Below are 14,867 nucleotides of genomic sequence, written 5' to 3' on the forward strand. Positions count from 1 at the left end.
ATTAATTCTTTATCGTCAATCAATATTTTACAAGCATTGGCATGCCTCAATGCCAATTTCTAAGGTTACAAACTATTTATACCATTAATTTAATATTACCCTGGCTTACAACATTGTCGTTGGAAAAATATACAGTTACTGACAAGAAAATAAAAGGTAAAGCTTTATTTAGTAAAAATTATTTTAAACTTTATTACGTTACTTTTATCTTAAATCTGCGATGAACTAAAAAAACGAAAAATGAATTCAAGACTGTTATTAAGTGTAGTTAACCACCCAGCAGGGATCACTTCTGGTTGGTTTATACCTTCCAGTTGAACCTACTCAAAAAAACAATGTGTCACTTAAATTCGGGCATCTTTATGGATGTTTGTTGCACTTCAATAACCGCAAATGACAAGATTCTGGGGTGCAAGGATAGTTCGATAGGTCTAGTCTACTGCGGGAGATGGCTGTTGGAGTTAGTAGGGTTTGCTCCCTAAGTATCAGAAGTTCTTGCTAGCCTCAACATGAATGTGACACCATGTGGCTGCTTTGACTGGAGCGACTGGTTCGGAGCTGGCCTCCCCTTCTTCCGGGGGCATGACTTTGAGATTAGTGCCCTAATTCTTCCTCATGGATTTCGATAGGAGACGGGTCCTACCCCCTAACCTTACCCATCCTGAATATCCTGTCACTCCGGAAGCAGCGCTAAGGTTCTTACAAGAGTAAATGACGTTTATGAATTTGTTATACACAGTAAGGAACCATTATATTTCTGTGCTCAGCAATGCTGTGTTTGCAAGCAGTACGTCTCTTGGCCTTTGGTAATGGATCGAAAGTCACATTTATTTTAAACCGTTGTTACAAGTTAGGTGTTAGGGAGCTTCATAAGACTTAAATTTTCCTTTTGTTAGCCTTACTTTATAATAAGACACTTTATAACTTTGGTTTCCTTTGTAAATCCTCAAAAACACAATTATCCTGACGAGGAATAGCAAGTTCACACTTTTATGGCAGATAAATTGAAAGTAAGGGTTGTAAATACTACTGCATGTTGATTAATGTAAGTAATATACAAGGGCAGTCACTGAGGTCTCTGTTGTTCCTGAGGAGAGCTGTCTTGTCACGATATAGCTTTTATGAATTCTCAACAGCACAGGTAAATTAATTGGCGACGAATACCAAGTTTTCGATTTTGTGGTAGCTAATATATATTCATATTTAAGAAATTATTATGCAACAATTAGCTAATGTGAGCTTTGGTTTGCCTGAGGGAGGCAGTATCTCTTTTATTGGCTTCAATCAGTCAAACCTAAATCAGTGCGAGCTAGTGATTTCCAGAAGAGGAATTTCACACGTTGTAGCTAATGGAAGTCAGGGAAATTTGACGAAATGACGTCATTTAAATGCCAGTGTGTGATGAATGCCCTGCTGAAGTATTTTAACAAATAAGTACAGTGTACCGAGCTGAAATGTGTATGGGAAAGTTTATTTAATGTGATAACTATTACTAACGTGGACAATCCTACTTACGTGCTGTTAGCGAAATGTAATATATTATCTTTATGGCATTCTTAGAGATCAGAATTTTTCCTTTAATTCCTTGTCGTATCTTTAAACCTCCGTTTTGCTGTTGGAAGTAAAAATGCTCCACGTCACACGTCACAATGTTGGTTGTCCCGTTGGCTTTATGTGTTTTGGCCTGCTCAGTAAGATGTTATAAATATCTTTCAATTTTAAGATATTTAAAATATGACAGCTTAACAGCACAATACACTAGCTCTAACTTTGTTAAAGAAACAACGTTTATAATAGTTATCACATTTCTTTATCTTTAATAATGTCACATAAGATTAAAAGAATTCATAAACCTATATATTATTATGGGTATAAAGTTGTATTTTTAATATCTTCCAGAAACTTAATTTTGTATACAAATACATTTCGTAAAGGTAATATTGTGTTCAAACAATTGATATATTGTAGTTTAATGGTTTGAAAACGGATACATACAAAAATTATACTTATTTATATAATGCTTTTTTCAAGTAAAATTGTTATAACCGTGAAATAACTTATGGGCTTTGCAAATCTGTTTACATACACACAATGATACAATGTAAAACATACTCATAATAATAATCTGCAAGGAATTTATCTTTTAACCACTACTGGAATTTATTTTAAATCCAATAAATATTTATAAACCTCTTATCACAAAAGCAGCTTCACAAAATCTGTAGTTATCATTAACACACTGAGCAGTATATATCTAGGAATAAACTACAACAATTTACTTTACAGCAAAAATCCAAATTAGATTAATGCACAGAGTGATAAGATCCAAATATGAAAAAATCTCAGCGGAGGAAAAACCAATCCAATATCGTTAATGACATCAGCATTGTTGGCGCTCTTTCGCGGTGCTTTGGAAAATGTAACTGTCTGTGATGGCAGACCGAAACAGTTTTGTGGTGATTTTTAATACCGTAAGATTTAAAATAATTTTACGTTAATGATTCATCTCTATTATTTATCTCTCTCTATTGCGACTGTTTGATTTACACTCAAACGTTAAATTCAGATAAATTTTACTTACAGCATGATATGAAAAGTTTTTTTATATCCATTTTTTAATTATAAAGAAATAAAAACACCTAAGTTCTTGATAATTATCATTTAGACTATTTCATGATTTTAGAATTATAATCTCTAAATTATGATAGAACGAAAACATAAAAATAGTTTTTCGTTATAGTGAATCACCTGTAAATCATAACTAATTATGATTATAGGCTACAAATATTTATATTAATAAAAGATATTTTACAAAACTTAAAAAAAAAACGTTGGTTGTCTGATAAACCCATTGTATTAAATTATACTAGCCCATTCGTTAAACGGAATCTCTATACAGGGTAATTCAGAACGATATAGCATTCGGATACTTCTAAGCATTGGTTCTGTGATAAAAAGAAGTATAAATTACCTTTGAGCAAAAATTCTTCAGTAACTCATACACACGGATTTCTTTATACATGGGTGTTTTAAAAAATTAAGCATTAGACGTATAAATTTTTAGTGTAGTGTACGTTTTTATAAAATTAACTAACCTAAAAAAATACCACCAATAAGCTTCCGAAATCAAATAGGAAATTGAAAAACACTTTAAATATTTTTACATTAAATTAAAAAAAAGAAATTGCAACTAACGTTTATATGAGTAGTAAATTTTTAATATTTTAAAATTAATCTAATAACATCTGGCAAAGTAATTCTTAAAAGAGTGTCTGCTTTAAAATATTAAAAATATTCACCCCAGTGAATAGTAAACTATACATCCTATTCACGATACACGATGAAATATAACATCAAGGTAAATGTATTTTGCATTGATATAACAGCCTCATATTTGTAGCATGGTCATATTATGACCCCAATCCAATATAACACTAATATACATGTCTGTTCGTACTATTAGGATGAAAAATAATTTTAACAAGGTATGAAAAATTTGACTTTATTCTGTTTACTAACTGTAATGTTACTACTAAACATAGCATAGATTTTAAAACGTTTCTACATAATTTCGTTTTTGCTGTGTTTCTGGTTTGCATGAATATAGCAAAAGTAATGCCATAAATTTGATTTGTATACTTTCAAATTTATCAATCATTCAAAAAACTACGATTAATTGATTTGTATACATAGTAGCAGTGTCACGTACTTGTGTCTACGATGATATTTCATTGTAGGTTTATTCCCGTAAAAGTAAATACGATGAAAGATATTTAACATTTTACTGACAGGCTAAACGAGTAGATCATAAGAAAAACAACCATTAGTTAGGATACCCACGTGAGCCTAATAGCCTAAACTAAAGCCATATGTAACCAGTAAACTGTCTCTTGTTACCGGCTCAGTTTGTTTATGTCGAGTACTTTACGACCGTAGCCTCTCTAAATATATTAAACTTACACCAAGAGCTTTTATTGACCTTGAAGTTAAACTGTGAACCATGAATCAACGGAAGTTAAACTGTGTATAATGAATCAATTAATTATACAACAGTCAGATATTTTGTTGTAAAAATATTTTACATGGCGATATTTTTACTTGTTTTATTAAATACTATAAAATTTAATAAGTTTACCATAATTTTACATAAACTGTGGTATTTATGTTGAACGAAAACTCAATTAATATAATAAATTTTTAAATAATGAAATGAATGGATAAAATTGTCCTGTATCAAATGAGATGCTGTATGACAATTAATAACCATTACACTAATAAAATAATTTAATATAGTTATTACACATACAATAATATTTTCATTTAGATAGTATTTTGTATTATGTGGGTGTTCTACCAATTTGTGCAATTTTTGTATTTAATGGGTTTACCGTGAATAAATAAATAAATAAACCATTTAAAAATACACTAAAGATATTTTAAACAGAATAAGTAAGTGAAGGAAGAAAACTAGAAAATTTTATTTTATCACTCCACGAGGAATTAAATTTGTAAAATCGACTAATCATAGAAACGTAAAAATTTTTAGGTTTTCTTAAAGTCTACGTAGACAGTGTTCATAATCATTTCAAACAAAACTTTTCCCATTAACATGATTCGAGAAATTTGTATTTTAGCCACTAACTACCATTTTTCATTTTTTATAAAATAAATAATATTTATAGATCTAGTAAAGCTACATATACCACATGTTGCACATATGTGTTAATAAAGAAAATGAAACTTAAAAAAGTATTAGTGCGACTTGCTTTAATGTTACAAAATTGTGCCTGTTAAAACCTTTAAAGTTAAATAAAAAATTCATTTTAGTTTTAAAAATTTTCAAACTAACAACTATTTTATAAATTTTATAACAATTCAAAAAGTACGTTTTTCAGTGAAAAACCATAAACGAGTACGACCACTTTAAAGATACGCTTACAAAAGTCCGGAATAACAATCAAGTGATACCTCTCAAAGGTGACATGTTTGTTGCTCAAGTTTTGTGCAAGACTACCTTTAAATAGTCAAGCTTGCTTATGCGTTGTCAGATTTCATTGAAAGAAGTACCGTTGGAATTGACGTATATATACATACAAAAATATAGTTAGCATTGTGTATTTATTTTTATAGTTTTTGAAAAAAACAGCTAGACCTGACAAAGTTTATGTTGCTCCTGGTTAAAAAGTAAGGTATACAGCTTATAATTATAAAATATACAAAATAGTTAATAATCTCTAAAATTTTTAAAACTATATTGTTTTTTTTATTTGACTACGAATTACAAACAAGCGCTATTATGTAATTTGAAAGCAAATCACACCAATATTTTGTCAATTTTCCTCTCATGTATTAATAAATATTTATATAGTTTCATAAGTTTATCTTTATTAGTTTTACATATATTAATTTGAATAAAATGGCAGCTATCGGCTTAAATACACATTTCTCAAACAATGTTTACATGACATTTCTTGATTGGAATGATGAGTACTATTATAAGCCACAGACATTTTTGACACCCTTTTGTGAATACTCTGTATATAATGGAAACCAAAATTTTGTTTACTCTACCCGTAATGTACAACAAGGTACAATAAGGATTCCTAAAGTGAACAAAGAAATGTTTAGACATTCTTTCCAATACCTTGCTCCTAAATATTTTAATTCAAATACCGATTTCTTTTAGGACTTGCAGTTCATTTAAAACAAATTGTCCTAAATTGTTCAACTGGATTTTGTTGCAGGAAGATGTTTTAAAATTATGTTCTCAGATAAAATGTAGTTCATTTAGTTTTGACATGAATTTGTATATTTTCATATTATTATAATTATATATTTGTTATTTCATTATTTATTTGTTACATGTGTTAAATAGTATATTTTTGATTTTGTACGGTTATTGTTAAAATGTTATTGTAACTACTAAAATTGTATTGTTATTATTGATGTGTTACTAGGAGTCTAATTGCTGTTATTCTGTGTTCAGTTATTAATATAATGAATACCGACATATATATTGTACATGATCTAAAATAAAATGAGTTAATGCACTCAGTAACAAGAAGGAAGGAAAAGTTAGAATTGGATTAGCTTACCCAGTAAGAGGTTAGTTGCACACAATACAATAATTGTATCACTTGCATTAATTACCACAACACAATCAGAACTAATCATTTTCACAACACAGCCACTTATGGCAGTTTCAGCAAAATATAGGAAAACACAATGTCGATAGGATAGTAAATTGTAAATGGATATTTTTGTATCTATTTCTGATGAATTGTGTCACTGAGTATCCAGAATGATTCCGGCTAAAGTATTAAAAAATAAATAAAATAAAAAGAAAACACCGCAAATGGAGGCTCAATTTTAAAGAATTTTTTAAGTTTCAGGACTCTAGATTAAGTGTTTTAATATTGTTATTAAGATATATCATTGGCCACACTACTGGTAATAGTGGTCAGTAAATTCCGAAAAAAATTATTGTGAATTATACTTTGTAAATTATTGATGGAATAAATTATTATTATTATAACATAGATTCTATATAGTTTTATTCATTTATAACGTAAGGAAATTATATTGTAAGAACAGTTTAAGGAAATTAAATGTTTTTTTTTAATCCTTGAGTTTTTTGGTTCACACCATTTTGACATTGTTTACTCAATTACATTTTTGAAGAATTACTTCCTAGTTGTGAAAAGCCATATTTAAAGAGAAAATGTTTTTAGGACCTAAATATGATAGTTTTATACATACAAGTATAATATCTTTCAGTTCATTCCAGTCATATTTCAGGTTCATTCTGTAAAACTTCGTGTCCCTATTTCAACGTGTTTTGTTTTTTTATTTGGACCTGACTATACGATGTCCTAAGTACTGCTTAAATTAAAAACCTTTTGTCGTGTAGTATTAGTTAAACCTACTTTTCAAACTGCTATCTTTAAGATCTGTAATCAAATTTTTCTTTACATTAAAAATAAATACTAAAATTGAAAACTGCACAAACTTAAATATATGTGTACCTTATTTTAATATTATATATAGGTAGATGTTAGCCAAAATATATTTACACCGGTTATAACGAACAATAAAGGTACACAGAGTTAAAAGCATAGTCGTGTTGTGGTTATAACCCAGTTGTTTCAAATTACATAAAAGATAATTGGTGAAAATTTTAGTTTATCAATCTTTAGTCTGTCTTTGGGTTATTGAGGGGTTATGTAATTGTAATAATGTAACATGAAAAAGTCGTTAAATAATACTAACTTTAATCTACCAAGATGCTAAATTGTTTTATGAAACTAAATAGTTTATTGTTCTAAAGACATAGAATAACTTTCTGAATGAAAGTTAGGTTACATTATGATATATATAAATATTGAATAAAGTTATTTTTCAACTTATTTTACGCTATCTTTTATACTCCAAGCATGTATCCGGGAAGTATGAAGTCCCGGAAATCTGCCAAATATTGGCCCGGTTCTTAGGTAAACTGTGAAAAATATTAATTTTCTTTTTAATATTAATAGATTATAATAAAAGTTATATTATTTCTGAATTTCAAAACAAGAACCTACATTGTTTTACACCAATTACGTTGTAAGAAAAACTACACATAGGAAAGTGTTATCAAGCAACCTTACATACATTAAAATTTTGTTATTAATTATCTGTTTAAGTCTGAGCTTTTACTTGACATCCTGTACTTATTAAAATAAAAAAATTAATACTGTAATAAAACATGTTTATTTAATTTTATTATGGAAAGAAAAAACTAAGTAACCCAGTAATATTCCAATTCAATATACAGTAGCTATATAGTAAAAGTAATATAGTTAAGATAAACACAGAAAGCGTACTATCCATTCACATTAGGTTTCAGTATCGAAATAATTAGGAAAGAAATCATTCAATGTTTGAAAATATATTGTAAAATTATTTCTTTATTTTCAGCTATAAAATGAAAAAATACGAATCTGTTGTCATCAGGAGTACTGTCACATAATGCAACCTTAGGCCTAACTGGTACAAATCTTGTCTGTGGTTTTGACCCCTATTCATTAGTAGCTTATCTGCACAACTGTATGACTATTAAAGTAAATCAAACCTAAAAAATATGTTTTATTGCGAGGGATTCTCAATATGTACGTCGCTTTTCACAATTACAGTAGTCATTATTTTTCTATAACATACACCTAATGACTTTACATAAAATATAATTACTAATAACTAAAAAAAGTCAAAAATGCCATAATTTTTAAACCTACATACCTCTTAATGTAGAAGAATCCCTTATTCCGCTTATTTTAGCTTAGACCTCGCCTCGATGATTCAGCCTGTAAGCCAGGTGCCTTGGCTGCTATCGAGTGAGCAATTGTTTGATAAGGCAACAAGTTTGAATCTTGCACACGGTCTCCCTTATTCCGCTTATTTTAGCTTAGACCTCGCCTCGATGATTCAGCCTGTAAGCCAGGTGCCTTGGCTGCTACCGAGTGAGCAATTGTTTGATAAGGCAACAAGTTTGAATCTTGCACACGGTCTCCCTTATTCCGCTTATTTTAGCTTAGACCTCGCCTCGATGATTCAGCCTGTAAGCCAGGTGCCTCGGCTGCTACCGAGTGAGCAATTGTTTGATAAGGCAACAAGTTTGAATCTTGCACACGGTCTCCCTTATTCCGCTTATTTTAGCTTAGACCTCGCCTCGATGATTCAGCCTGTAAGCCAGGTGCCTTGGCTGCTACCGAGTGAGCAATTGTTTGATAAGGCAACAAGTTTGAATCTTGCACACGGTCTCCCTTATTCCGCTTATTTTAGCTTAGACCTCGCCTCGATGATTCAGCCTGTAAGCCAGGTGCCTTGGCTGCTACCGAGTGAGCAATTGTTTGATAAGGCAACAAGTTTGAATCTTGCACACGGTCTCCCTTATTCCGCTTATTTTAGCTTAGACCTCGCCTCGATGATTCAGCCTGTAAGCCAGGTGCCTTGGCTGCTACCGAGTGAGCAATTGTTTGATAAGGCAACAAGTTTGAATCTTGCACACGGTCTCCCTTATTCCGCTTATTTTAGCTTAGACCTCGCCTCGATGATTCAGCCTGTAAGCCAGGTGCCTCGGCTGCTACCGAGTGAGCAATTGTTTGATAAGGCAACAAGTTTGAATCTTGCACACGGTCTCCCTTATTCCGCTTATTTTAGCTTAGACCTCGCCTCGATGATTCAGCCTGTAAGCCAGGTGCCTCGGCTGCTACCGAGTGAGCAACTGGTTGATAAGGCAACAAGTTTGAATCTTGCACACGATCTCCCTTATTCCGCTTATTTTAGCTTAGACGTCGCCTCGATGATTCAGCCTGTAAGCCAGGTGCCTTGGCTGCTACCGAGTGAGCAACTGGTTGATAAGGCAACAAGTTTGAATCTTGCACACGGTCTCCACAACCATGACATTATCAGTATTACAATAGATTGAAAAGTGACCTCGTCTATTAAGACCGAAGACGAACCTAAGTGTGTCTATGCAGTGTTTTGCATTTTGTGTATGCTCTCAGAGTCCTCCCTCGAGACGCTGTTAACATATATGCAGAGAAAAAAATAATAAAATACCTAGAGGACTAGGGACTCGATAAGGCACAGCTTCACAGTTTCTGGTAGCTGATGACGCCATAGCTGGTGGCAGTTGTCAGCTTCGTAAATCTGGTTCTGACGTGGCAGTTGATGGGACTCTGGCAGTTGGTTACTTTTTGCAAGGAGCGTAAGTAGCGATCTGCAGGCTCGGACTTTATTAATAACCACTGAACTAATCAACGTTTTGCTCAGTATTTGTGCCATCTGAACAGTTCTGGTTATTACTTATTAAAATTTTAAACAAAACTTGATTCTACTGTAGTACGTTTTACAAACTTGGCTCGGTATGTTCGTGTCGCAGGAGAGGATCCAGTTTTAAAACAAATTATTAACCGTCTATAAGTGGTGTACAGCTGAAAGCTGTTTAGAAATGGTTTAGTGAACTATACTTTTATCTTGAAATGCACAATTCAGTCATCATAATAATAAACAAGTTTAGTTAATATTTGAAATTGCAAAAAATCTGTTAAAACAAAACACAAAGACGAAAAATATCAGTTCAGCTAGTTTAAACAGCAGCATGCTTTGGTTGGGAACCGATCATGATCAACAGACCGTCTTTTATCCGCTAGACCACGAAAACTTAAAAAAACTTTAGTGTAGCTCTTATGTATAAGCTGCCTGCCTTAAATGATTGAGAATAGCCATGTGAGCTGTATCCATCTTGGACCTGTCCGTATGTTAACGAGGTTAGGAAAGAAATTCTCATATTCTACTCACTTATTACACCAGAAACTTAATAAATGATGTCTTTAAGTGATAGTAATGTAAAAAGTATTATAGACAAGTAATTGTTTAGCAATTTTTAAATTAAAACTTTAAAATCCAGTAAAATTGGACCAAAATCAACAGTGTTGTACATTGGTGCATGCGCCTCCTAGAATCCACTTGCCTCCAAGTCCTCCACATCCAGTAAATAGTTAAATTATTCAGTAATTGAGTTATTTGTGAAATAAATTATTTCTTTTGCCTGGAAATGACAATCAATTTTGAGTTGAATTTTGTTAACATTATGACAATATTGCATATCTCATGGTTTGGAATTCATAATTTAACTACGTGTTTGTTATAGACACAACACTAGCAAAGTCTAGCATTCGAGGGGCTAGAAAATATTTAATTTCTCCCTGTCTGTCCCTTATTGTATAATTTTTATTAGTTTTTGTTCAACCGATTCTTGCTATATGCAAATCAAAAGTCTTGTTTTTGTTTAATTAACTCTTGTAATAATAAATTCAATTTATTTGAAAAATCATATTAGATATTGTGAAATACTAATTATACCTTCATAGTTTGCTCTATCAGGAGAGTGATATGTTTGGCTGTGATTACATAACAAGGTCAAGTACACATTCACATACAAAATAGGACCTGGTCACGTAGGTTCTCTCCAGTTTGTGTGATTTAGTGAAGTACCTCGTTATATATTAAAGTTGAGTTCTTGCTTCTACCTGAAATACACCTAATTTTTGTCGCAATATGGAACGTTGTCATGCAGTTCATTGAAATTAATATTTTACTTGTTGTCAGTCTACAGACAACAGTTTTGTTCGAAATAAAAGGCCCAGAATAATACTTGTTAAGTATACAATAAAAACATAAATAAAACTATACGAAAAAAATAATATTATAATACATTATTAAGTTAAACAAGCACAATCCTACAAGTTGAAATGATGAGTAAATGGGAAAATTAGTTATTTGATTTCTAAGAGTAACGTAATGTACTCCATCCAGGGTCGTCTGAGAAAGTGTATAGGTCCGGCTGAATTAGAAAAATCTTACATTTAAACTGGTAATCATAATATTGTTGATTGCTGCGCACTTGAAGGTAGGCTATATCTAAATGTCTACTGAGAAGCCGTTCATCTAGAGAACTGGATGGATGGGGAAATTATCAGCCCCCTTCTAAGCCCACTTCGATGACTGAGTACTTTCTATACTTGTGACATATGTTCCAACTGTAATTATTCTATTCTTCCCTATTACACTTTTTGTTTTGAATAATGCATAACGATGTACTAGGCATTCCATGGTAGTATGAATGGTATCGGGCTGCAGTTTCTTTACATAAACTGAATGATTCCTGGAGCCCCCCACAGTAGCATTACCTCTTAGTTGATTTGGGAATCTAGTCGGGTAAACCTCCAATCATATAGTAGCTTGATAGTACATCCAAGAATCTGAAATTGAACCAATCCAATAATCATAATAAATTTAAATATTTAGTTTATATAAAGTAAAAGACAGTTATTGTAGGAACGGTCAGACAAGAAAGCAGTTTAACGACTGGAGAGGTAATATTATTTTAAAATTATATAGTTGTAATACAATGTAAATTGTTGTATCTATTTATTTAAGTTCAAATTGGTAACGTAAATTTATTTTAAAACCAATGTATTTAGTTTACCAAAATACGAAAAGCTATTAAATTAAATTAATAATTTATTTGTATTCAGCAATAAGGTAGGTGCAATTATTAATAAATTAACATTCGCTCACCCTGTTTCCGTTTGTGATAACGGTTATCTGTATGGATGTTTTAAAGATAGTATTGACCCTACAAACTAAATAACTGTTATTTAACTGGCATTGGTGGTTATAAAAATCTATTGAAAGGTTTTTAACTTATTATATTACCTTACTTAGGGAATTATAAAGAATTATTGTATATGCCAAGATTAGCTATTACGTGATGTTTAACCAGAACAGATGCTCCAAGAGACGACTTTCCAGGAATTAAAGACAGGTTTGCACGTTTCGGAAAATTATTTAAGACGTTGAGAAATTTTATGATTGAAGGAAATAATATGATATCTTGCAGTTTCCGTATGGCATCTCTTTCAACGACTTTCCTTCAAATCCTGCAAAATACAGCCCGGTGTCCTGTTAGATTATCTAAAAAGGTAAATTCCCCGAGAGATGATGAGATCAAAAATATGTGTGGTAAGAGTTTCACCGTCGTGTAGGTGGCATGTGCAGCCATCCTTGATGTTGGAGCCAATTATTCAGTCTCAACCTCATTCAGTTGGTCCAGAAATAGCGCCAGAACATAGTTACATGTGTCCGACTCACGACACCTACTAACCACCAACATTTGATCTTGCATTGGTAAATTGTTGGATTGCATACGGAGTAACCGTAGTCCACAAATGGCAATTAAATAAGTCTTATAAACGAAGCCAAGTCTAGTATCAGTATAAGAAGTATTTTGTCAAGAATAAATTTACCATTTTACTACAGGAAGAACACCGTTCTGTATTTTATATTTCAGAAATAGAGCTAACAATCTTCTATATAGCTGCAGACATGGCTGCATGATTAAAAGTAAATAGAAACATATTGAATTAATTTGTTTTATTGCATAACTTTATTTAAAAGTTCATAGTAAAACATTTAATTATTGCATAAAAAACACAATGGAAAGTTTGAGCGTGACTGAATCTGGCTGTGAAGTCACGAGCTGTGCTTTGTGAATTTTCAGTAACACAAGCAGCCTGGCAAAGAATACCAAGTCAACGGTCTTGTGTTATCTAAACTCAAGGGTATAGTTGACGCCTGTATATACCACAACATGTTGCATAAGCAATAAAACAAACTTGTAAAAGTAAGACAGAAATTTTAATACTTTGGCACCAGAATTAACAACTAACATGGGAGTAAAATGCATGTTAAATATCTTACTGTAGGTAGTCATTAAAAACTTTTAGATTACAAAAATCACACTATCATCAAAATTAAATCGATTATCTAACGGAAACAATTTGTATATTTAACCTAAATATTTTATACGTATTCTGAATGGGTGAAAGGAAAAAAATACGTTAATGAAAGTTGATAATATAGATGTAACCCACGTAAACAATATACGTAATCAGAATACTTAGTTTGTTTCGATGGATATCAACATGTGATAAAAAAGTGTATTTTATTGTTTTTGATACCCAGTGTTGCATATCACCTAAGATATATATTTTCATAAAAATTACATTGAATTGCAGTTATTATGGGGGGGGGGGTATATTACTATTTAACAGTAAATTATATGCTTTTGTAAATCTTGGTTACTCTATAAATAGTTATAGGTTCTGATATAAATGATGAAAACTCTATAGAGATTTATATTTCATTATTCATAACGTATATTAGAGAGTATTTTGTAAGCACATACGCACGAAAATTCTTTCTAATAATATTTGTTAGTTTCTGGTTGAACTGCCAATACTATAAGTATTTAATAACAGTGATACTATGTGATGATAGTGGTAACTGCGTTCACAACGTAATGCACGAGGTAACAACACTAACGCGACGCGACGCAACGTCAAAGATTTCATGACGCCTTCATTATAAACTCAATTACATGCTTAATAACCTCCTTTTCAGCTGCAAACCCTATTTTGAACTCAATTTCAAGGCGACCTGTAATAATGAAACATTTCTAGTAGAGTGCTTTCTCTTCAAAGAACCATTAACAGACTTATTTTTTTGGAATGTTTTTTTACCACATTAAAATAGTTTTAAATTGTATATTATGATAAATAGTACATTTGTGTGAGTATATTTGAATTAAATTTGAATCTCCACAATATCATATTTAACGTCTTAAGGTAAACAAATAATAATACACTTTAAATTAAGAACTGTTTGTTTCATATCTATTTCGTTAACAAATTCTGTTTATTATAATCTTAAAAAAAGACTTTATAAAATTAATGATATTCATACAAACCAATGGTAAACGTATTACTGTTCGTAAACTCTCCAACCACTTTAATTATTTGTCAACCTAAATAGATACCCAACTTTTCATTTATGCTTTTACTCATATTTCATCTGCTTCAAATCATATCAAATTCCTAGATGAAGCAAGGTATTGTATAAGGGTTTTTATGAGAGCACAACCGTATCAATACATGAACTCAGTTCCATGACAACATTATTTTTTTGTTAAAAATTTCTTTAGACGGTAAAATGATTGTGAGGGAAAAAAGACTTATTTCCGGACTGTAACGTCCTGGGTCACATTCAGTGGAGAAGGGCGGGACTGATGGGAACTACATAATAAATAGTCCTATCTTTTAAGAATAATGCCCGCACAAGTAAGTTTTCTTTTAAGAGCACCACTCGTTAACTGCGGGGGATATGACTGGTAAGTATTCCCTCAGCGGTTGGTTTGATTCACTTCTAAGGATCAATGGAAATAGAAATAAATGTGATGCATTGTTTATATAAATAATTACACAACA

Source organism: Homalodisca vitripennis, chromosome 3 (genome assembly GCF_021130785.1).
Source record: "Homalodisca vitripennis isolate AUS2020 chromosome 3, UT_GWSS_2.1, whole genome shotgun sequence".
Taxonomy (NCBI): domain Eukaryota; kingdom Metazoa; phylum Arthropoda; class Insecta; order Hemiptera; family Cicadellidae; genus Homalodisca; species Homalodisca vitripennis.